Source organism: Ammodytes marinus (assembly GCF_949987685.1).
Source record: "Ammodytes marinus genome assembly, chromosome: 19".
NCBI lineage: Eukaryota > Metazoa > Chordata > Actinopteri > Uranoscopiformes > Ammodytidae > Ammodytes > Ammodytes marinus.
In genome coordinates, this window is record NC_137223.1 from 6,486,943 (window position 1) to 6,495,711 (window position 8,769).

Consider the following 8,769-nt stretch of genomic DNA (forward strand, 5'->3'; position numbering starts at 1 on the left):
GTCGTTCTTTGATGCTGCTTGTAGGCTAATGCTCCGAAATGAAACTTTTTTTTTTCTACTTTCGCTGTTATTCTGTCAATTTCTACTTCAGGGAAGTGCCGTATTGCGCATATCCATGTCGTAAAACCTCTGGGTGAGGCCTCTAAACTGAGAAAATATAGGGGCGTGATACGCTAGTTTTCATCCGCCGCATTTATCAATAATGGCCTGGCGTACGCTGAGATTGGCGAGATACGCCTGTTTGATAAATCCCACGCGATACCTGGCGTAGGGAGGTATTTGCGCCAGAATCTGCACCAGTTTCCACGCAAAATTGATAAATGAGGGCCAATACATTCAAGCATTTTCAACACATGTCTGGCATATGGCAGGTGTTATGCTTTGAAATTTGTAAATATTCAAGGTGGTGTTAAAAAGGTGTTAGAGAAAGTCAGGTGTTGCATGCTGGGGCAATATATATTTTGGGCAATATTTTAACTGATTAGTAAGTGAAACAAGTAATTTCTTGAACATTACTTTAGCCATACTTATCAATGAGGCTAAAGCAGTAACAGAAATAATCTTAATTTGAAGGCTCTCTGCATTACTGCATTTTTCTGCAATGGATTTATTTAGTTAAGTTTTGTTTCAGTCTTCCCACAGTACAATCATTTTCAAATATACATTTTGAAAGAAGAACTACTAAGTTTAATGCCAGGCAAGATGATTTAACTTCAGGTATTTTAGGTATGTCATTTTTCTTTTCCTGTATATCATTGAAGGCATAAGGACATAGATGATTTAGATAAAGCTGTTGAGACTTCATTAATGTGTGTCAGAGGGGTTCTCTTTTATTATGTTAAAGGGAAATGCATGAATTCATAGCTTAAAATGTAAAAATAAATGTGGAATTATGTGCATAGTTACCTTGGTGTCAACGGTCTTCTACTTCAAATTTCTATTAAACCTATCTTAATCCACTCATGTGCACAGTCCTTTTATCCTATCACCTAATCCTGGGCAAACTCTGTAGTGGTCATAACAATATGATTCATATTTATTTTCCAAAGTAATTTCAGTGATTTTGTCTTCTTGATCATCAAGCTATTTCATAAGAAATCCCCAGGTGCACTATGCCCACAATCTATGAGGCAACATCACCAAAATGGTATCATTACAAATACTAATGGTAATAAGCCGGAGTTCCAAATGGATCAGTGTTAGTGTTAAACAAGTTTGCAGAGTCCCTTCCACACATTTACATCCATTGTTCCGTCACTCCAGATTGTGTCTTTTGCATCTACAGAAGCCTCTCTAGTTCTACGTTCAAATGCATTTTGTAATTTGTGAAGGGCAAAAGGTGGAAGAAACTACTCAGATCACTTACTTAAAGCCACTACGAGTAACATGGCACGTTTGCGTCCCCTTTGGACAAAAGCGGTAGTATTTTTACGACGCCCACTGTCGCAATGCTGTTTTCTAGCTCGTGCCAGGCGTGCGAGTGTGAACTGAGAAGGGCGCAATATAGTGCATGTCCGTGTGTTGAAAGTGTGAGGACTCTTTTCGGCTCCGTGAGAGTGGTTTTGACACTGCATCAACTAATGCCAGTCAGTGCTACACACACCTGATTGCAATGAGTTGATGCAGCAGCGTCACCTAACTACTCTCTCTCACGGAGCTGAAAGATTACGTGTCCTCACAGAAAGCGAATGAACGAGAGAGGCAGTTAGTATGGATCACGATGAGGTAATGTGTTTGTGTTGTTGATGTAAATAATGACTATTTCAGATAATGGTTGTCTGATGATGGTGAAGCAAAGCAAACTTTGTGTTAGTACCAACCGCTCATTCATTTAGGAGTCAACACTGCAGTCTAGTTTCGCTCTTGTGAAATTGTATACACGTTGCTTGGCAACGCCCTCGTTCCACCCGTAGCCTATATCACTCTCCCTTTTAGCTTTTCTTCATTGCATTCTCTTTTTTTTCTTTGATGGTTCAGCCCCGTTATCAGTCATTATGACGACAAATAACTGTCTCAAACAAGGCTCCCGCTCCCCTTCCCTCACCTGGAGGGATAGGCTCCTCAAATCTCGTAGCCGCTTTATTCGTAACATTGGAGTAACATTTAAATATCTTTTAAACAGCCTAATGTTTCCTCTGATAATCATAAATTACCTTTAACAGCAAACGAGACCATCTGTGCAAAGAAAGACGTTTTTATATAGTTTTTATTACTGCTTTTGGTCTGGTCGCACACCCAGTCCGATTTTCGGTTCGCTCGTGCAGGCTCTATGGTCACATATCCGTATTGGTCGCAGATTTCAGTGTGGAGCAGCAACGCGTTGCCAAGCAACATTTATACAATTTCACGAGAGCGAAACTAGACTGCAGTGTTTACTCCTAAATGAACGAGCGGTTGGTACTAACAAAGTTTGCTTTGCTTCACCATCATCAGATAACCATTATCTGAAATAGTCATTATTTACATCAACAACACAAACACATTACCTCATCGTGATCCATACTAACTGCCGTCTCTCGTTCATTCGCTTTCTGTGAGGACACGTAATCTTTCAACTCCGTGAGAGAGAGTAGTTAGGTGACGCTGCTGCATCAACTCATTGCAATCAGGTGTGTGTAGCACTGACTGGCATTAGTTGATGCAGTGAAGAGTCCTCACACTTTCAACACACGGACATGCACTATATTGCGCCCTTCTCAGTTCACACTCTCACGCCTGGCACGAGCTAGAAAACAGCTTTGCGACAGCGTGCGTCGTAAAAATACTACCGCTTTTGTCCAAAGGGGACGCCAACGTGCCATGTTACTCGTAGTGGCTTTAAGTGACGGCTACAGTCTACACTCTAATATTCCTGCATTATAAATGTTATTTAAATTAAAGTTCAGATGTATTATGAACAAAATTAAGTTAAGTTACTTTATTAATCAATGGCTACATTTAAATTAGCCTTATCACATATCCCCTCTCAAGATACCACACTTCGGAAGGGGTCCTTGTCCTTGGTTCATGCTTACAAAGCAAATGGTGTGGCCACGTGTTTGGCTGGGCAGCTGCCCTTGACAATGGGCACAGTTGACTATAAAGATGAAGCGTGAGTTGGGAATTACTGCAGTGATGAACTACCAGAAACAGTGGGATGTGGTTAAGAACTCCATTGGCTGTAGATACAACTCTGGGGAATTAGATATACAGTTTGATATTCAAATCAGTGGCACAGCCCCTGCATCCCTGTTGTCTAGGATCAGCCCTTTGGAAAGTGGCCATGACACACAGGTGAAGACTGGCTCAGTCAATGATCCCATCCATCTGACTTCTTTCAAAACAACCAAAACTTCTATTTGTCCGAAGCGTAAAGTCCACTTTAAAGGTACCATGTTTTGCCTCTTGATGCCGTCATACATTTTATTCCTTGCATACAGGTACTACTTTATTTCAGATAAGACACTGGCTTTGTATTCATGAAACTAGGTAGAATGAAAAGTATGGTTGTCTCCTTCCATTCTTCCTATTTTCACTGTCAACTTACTTCTTTAGAGCTTTTGATAAACATTTTATCATGCTGTAAATTCACTCTGCACATAACCTAATGCCAGGCCTTCGTCAGGAGTGGAGTAAAGGTTTGTCAAACAAGTTAGGCTCTGGTGCATTACGACAAAGCAAATTATAAACATCAAAGGGTGTTTTTTTGGCTTGTGAACAAAATAGATGTTGACTACAAGAGCAGCTGCAACCCTCATATTGCTGACAGCAGGGGTGGATTACTGCACGGCACAGGGGCCCAAGGGCTCAGGGGAGCCCTAAGCCAGAGATACTGATAGTAACTTTTTATGTTGCATAGTCAAAGAGCTTAGTCACTTCTGTCAATAACAGGGTCCAAAAAGGAATAGACTAAATATAAGGATACCCATTAAAATGTAACAAGATAGAAATCATCATGGGCACCTCAACTAGTAGGGTAGAAATACAAAAGCAAGTTAAAAACAACAGCATTAGTAGCTCTGTCTAAGGAGCTTCATGAGGGGCCTTGAAGGTGTAACTATCTAAGAAAGTCTGAGGGAGCCTGTCTGCATTAGACTATTACATTCAAGCATTTTCAACACATTTCTGGCATAATTATGATAGGTGTATTGTGCTTTGAAATGAGTAAATACAAGGTATACAAGATAGATGTTGGAGAAAGTAAGGCAATGCATTTTGGGGCAAGAGGAGTATATTTTATATACAGTATATGTAAGGCTATATTTAACTGATAAGCAAGGGAAATAAGACAGTTCTTAAACATTACTTTTGCCTTACTTGGCTAAAGCAGTCACTGAAATGTTAATTTCAATCTTAAATCTTAATTTGAAAGTTCACTGTAATATTTGTTGTGCAACTGGTTTGTGTAATTCAGTTGTGTGTTTGTTTTTCAGTCTTCTTTAAATATCATTAATTTTGAAAGAAGAACTATTTGTTTAACCAGTATCAGACAGAGTTCTGGCTCAGAACTAAAGCAAATACATTTGACTTGAGGTTTTCTTTCAGTACAGACTGGATTTTTTTCTTTTCCTGTAAAGTGTTGAGAGCATAAGGACAGAAATGATTTAGAGAAAGCTGCTGCGTCTTTATACGTGTCAGAGGGTTTTTATTGTATTATGTAAAAGTGAAATGCGTGAATTCTTAAAAAAATCTTAATAAATGTGGAATTATGTGTATAAATACAGTGGTATCAACTGTCTCCTACTTAATTTTTTTTTATTTTACTTTAACCTCAATGCACTTACTTGTACAGTCATTTTATTATCCCATCAACTGATCCTGGGCCACTCGAAAGTGTTCATTAAATAAAATGGCGCTTTTGACACAAACTTTTACTCTTCTTCTGCACGAAACAGACCGATTGTGTCCAACCTACTTGACTCAGGAGGAAAAGGTTGTGACAACAGACAACTACTGTATGACAAAAACAAACATTGTTGCTACGAGGAAGGTGAGAGAGAAATGTATACTGGCAAACAACCAACCAGGGCCGGCGGCAGCCAGGGGCCAGGGTGGGCCGTGCCCACCCAAATGTGGGCTGTGCCCACCCAATCAAAAAAAAATAAAAAATAAATTTTTTTTAGGTGGAAGTCCAGACCCACTATCGGACGCACCTGTTCATTCGCTCTCCAAGAAAATGTCAAATAAAATTCAGATAATTAATTAATACTAAAGAATATACCATTACCATGCATTGCTTCTAATTGTATTATTGGGTGGGCAGGACAGCCTGCCTCCAAGTTACCCATCCGCTTATAGTGGTCACTGGTCAGCAGAGCCGGCCCGAGGCATGAGCGAAATTAGTGGTTGCTTAGGGTCCCGACTGCCAGGGGGGCCCCCACAATTTTTTTTTATTTAGTTTTTTTTTTAGTTTGTGTGTTTGATATCAACATCATATTATGTAAATGTAAGTTATCATACAATAAAAGGAATACAATGTTTTGGTAGCTAGTTAATAGCTTAATAATTGAATGTACCATGAAATAATAGGTGACAACCTCTTTCTCTCAGCCAGGTCTGTAAAAATGGGTCATGGATGGGTCTTCCAGCACGTCAATGACCGTAAAAATACAGCAAAGGCAACAAGGGAGTGGCTCAAGAAGAAGCACAACAAGGTCATGGAGTGTGGCCTAGCCAGTCTCCGGACCTTAATCCAATAGATCTGTGGAGGGAACTGAAGCTCAAGTGACAGCCTCAAAACCTTAAAGATTAGGAGAGGATCTGCAAAGAGGAGTGGTCCAAATATCCTCCTGAGCTGTGCAAACCTGGTCATCAACTACAAGACACGTCTGACATCTGTACTTGCCAACAAGGGTTTCTCCACCAAGTACTAAGCAATGTTTTGATAGGGGATCAAATACTTATTTCACTCAATGAAATGCAAAATAATTGATATCTTTTTTTTATGTGATTTTCTGGATTTTCTTTTTGATATTCTGTCTATCACTGTTAAAATAAACCTAGCATTAAAATTATAGACCGTTCATTTCATTGTAAGTGGGCAAACATACAAAATCAGTGAGGGATCAAATACTTTTTTCCTCCACTGTATATCTATATAGTGTGTACAGGCCTGCCCACACAAATGGCTGGGCCCCTGAAGACCTCCAGTCAATGGGCCCCCTTACCCATGCTTTTACTCCTATCAATGTGTGTGAGTGCGCTCATCCCTCAATAAACACATACATGTATTTGTAGAGAGACTAACCATCTTATCAACCAGGGACTTGCATAGACAGTTGGGGGAGTAAGGGCTCATTATTATTTTTAAATAGTAGCACATTTCTGATTTAACCCAGCATACCAATTTATTTTGATTCCCTGACACTCACACAATTGTTTAACAGATCAACAGATCTCTACAAAATAATCAGTTCACACAGAGACATTGCTCTTCTTTAGTATTCACTAAAGCGAACAGTTTTTTCACAATTTGCACGTTTTCTATGCTACTAGTTTCTGGTATAAGATACATTTACATTAATTGACTGCACCAAATATTGCACTTTTTTGTATTTCTGCACGTGACATTAAATAATTTGAAATCTTTTGGGGGTATTGTTGAAATAAGTAACACTTAAAAAACAACATCAACAACAAATTATTCACACACAAATGAAAAAAGGCGGTTCTCTACATGAATAACCAAACCAACCTACCCTTCAAAACTATAAAGTTAGCCTATGTTTGGTTGCAACATTTAGGCTTAGTTCATTCTGCTCTCATCACTGCAAAAGCACTGAAATCATTACAAAAAAGTTCTTAATCTTTGAACTCAAATCTGTTCCTTCGATTATTTCCAACTTCTTTGTGCCTTGTGTCTTTCTTTGCATTAAGAACTTTTTTAGGTCTATTTTTATTTTAAATTTTTAGAAACAATACAGAAAGCAGGACCTAGGTGGTTACGGCATTAATTAAAACAGGATGATGCTGCTCGTCAGCTTCATTGTGGTAGGACCCGGCTGGTTGGTCAATTAGCCAGGTTTCTGAAAAACTGGTCAGACCTGGCTGGTCGTGTCAACCTGAATACTTATGTCAAAGCCTTTAGAAGTTACAGTCCCCAAAGGGAAATTCGGTAACGCTTTATATTAAGGTTCTTGTTATAAGCCTTAGTAAATAGGTAATAAGGACATTATTAGATGCTTATTAACATTAATTTGTGTTAATAAGACTATATATAAGTGTTAATAATAACATAATAAACATGCTGACAGTGTGATTATAAGACTTTTATAAGCACTTATAAGACACTTCTTAACTATTAATTGATCGTTTAATATCATTAATAAAAGTCTAATGAGTTTCTGATAGCTGTTAATAAAAGCGTTACAAACCTATTTATTGAGTCTTACTAACTTGCCTATTATGTCATTGTTAAACCTTTACTAAGCATTGTTTGTTGCTTTATGAAGGTAAACACATCTTTATTAATCAATTAATAACAGTTAACTATGTATATGAACAATGCTTATTAAGGTTAATAAGTCCTTTATTAAACACTTAATAACAGTTAATAAGTACTATATCTTGTCAAGGAGGATACAATGAGAATTAGAAAAACGACATGTAAATACAATGTTAGAGCGGTGAAGGTATTTGATTAGCTTTAATGTTTTCTTGTTGAAGTACCTTAAAAAATGAGTTTTCTGAGTTTGGTTTGCAGCGCCATATCTTAGTTGGCTAAAGTCATTGATTTTCATCCCTCTTTCCAAAATGTTGTCTTTTGGCATCTAGCATAATGAGTGCATAATATATTAGTTTTTGCTCTGAAGTGATTCTTTCACCTCTATGTGTGCGCACACATGTTGAGTGAGTGTTAAAATGAGATGCCCCGAGAACGTAGTATATTTTTCACAATCTATGATGAATATGACTCGTATGATCGGTGTTGTGCCTCAAATCAGATCCTTAAAGGGCTTTTATTTTGAAGGTAGTTGTAAAACCGGAAGTTCCGTATGCAAGTCGCTGATGGCTTGACGCCAGCTTGACGGCCATGCTTGACAAATTTTGTTTCACGAAAGTAAGGAGAACATGTCGGAGTCGTCAGCACGGTCAGCACCCCAAACCAGGTCTCTGAAAAATAAGAGGGTGAGGTCCGAACTGGAGGATGACTCTTCTGGTAAGTTTAAGAATGTAATGCTATAGTAACGTTAGCTGGTTCTAGCTTGCTAGTTGTTTGCCTAGCTTACATTACTTTCTTTCAGAAGCTTTGGTGAGCTTCTTTTTGAGCTAACGTTTAGCTTACACTATCATAAAAACTGCAACCAAACGTATCTATTAACAGTTGTGTCATGCTAGCTTGTCAGGAAGGGGCAAAGTAATGCTGAATGGTTATTTCTGTGCTGACCCAGATGCTGCCCAAATTGTCCTAACTGCCAAACTGGGTCTACAGAAATATAAACATGAGCTGGCCAGGTATAAATTAGAATGCCAGGATGTAAAAATAAAAGACCTGACAACGGAGAGAGATTTCTTGAAGGGACAACTATCTGAATGAAAGAAAATATTTACTTTTTTCCAACAATTGTCACCATTACAGACTAAATTTACTTTGATACTGCACCCCTTTTTGCAGATTCCATGTCCAAATCGCTTAAATGCTTAGTATAACCTGTCTGCTATCTGTCTAATTATGTTAAATTATCTATTTTTGAATTGTATTACTTGATTTTATTTCAATACATTTTAAACTTAAGACTGACCAATTTTCTTACTATTTTGTTGACACAATCGGGGAACGGTGGGACTTGA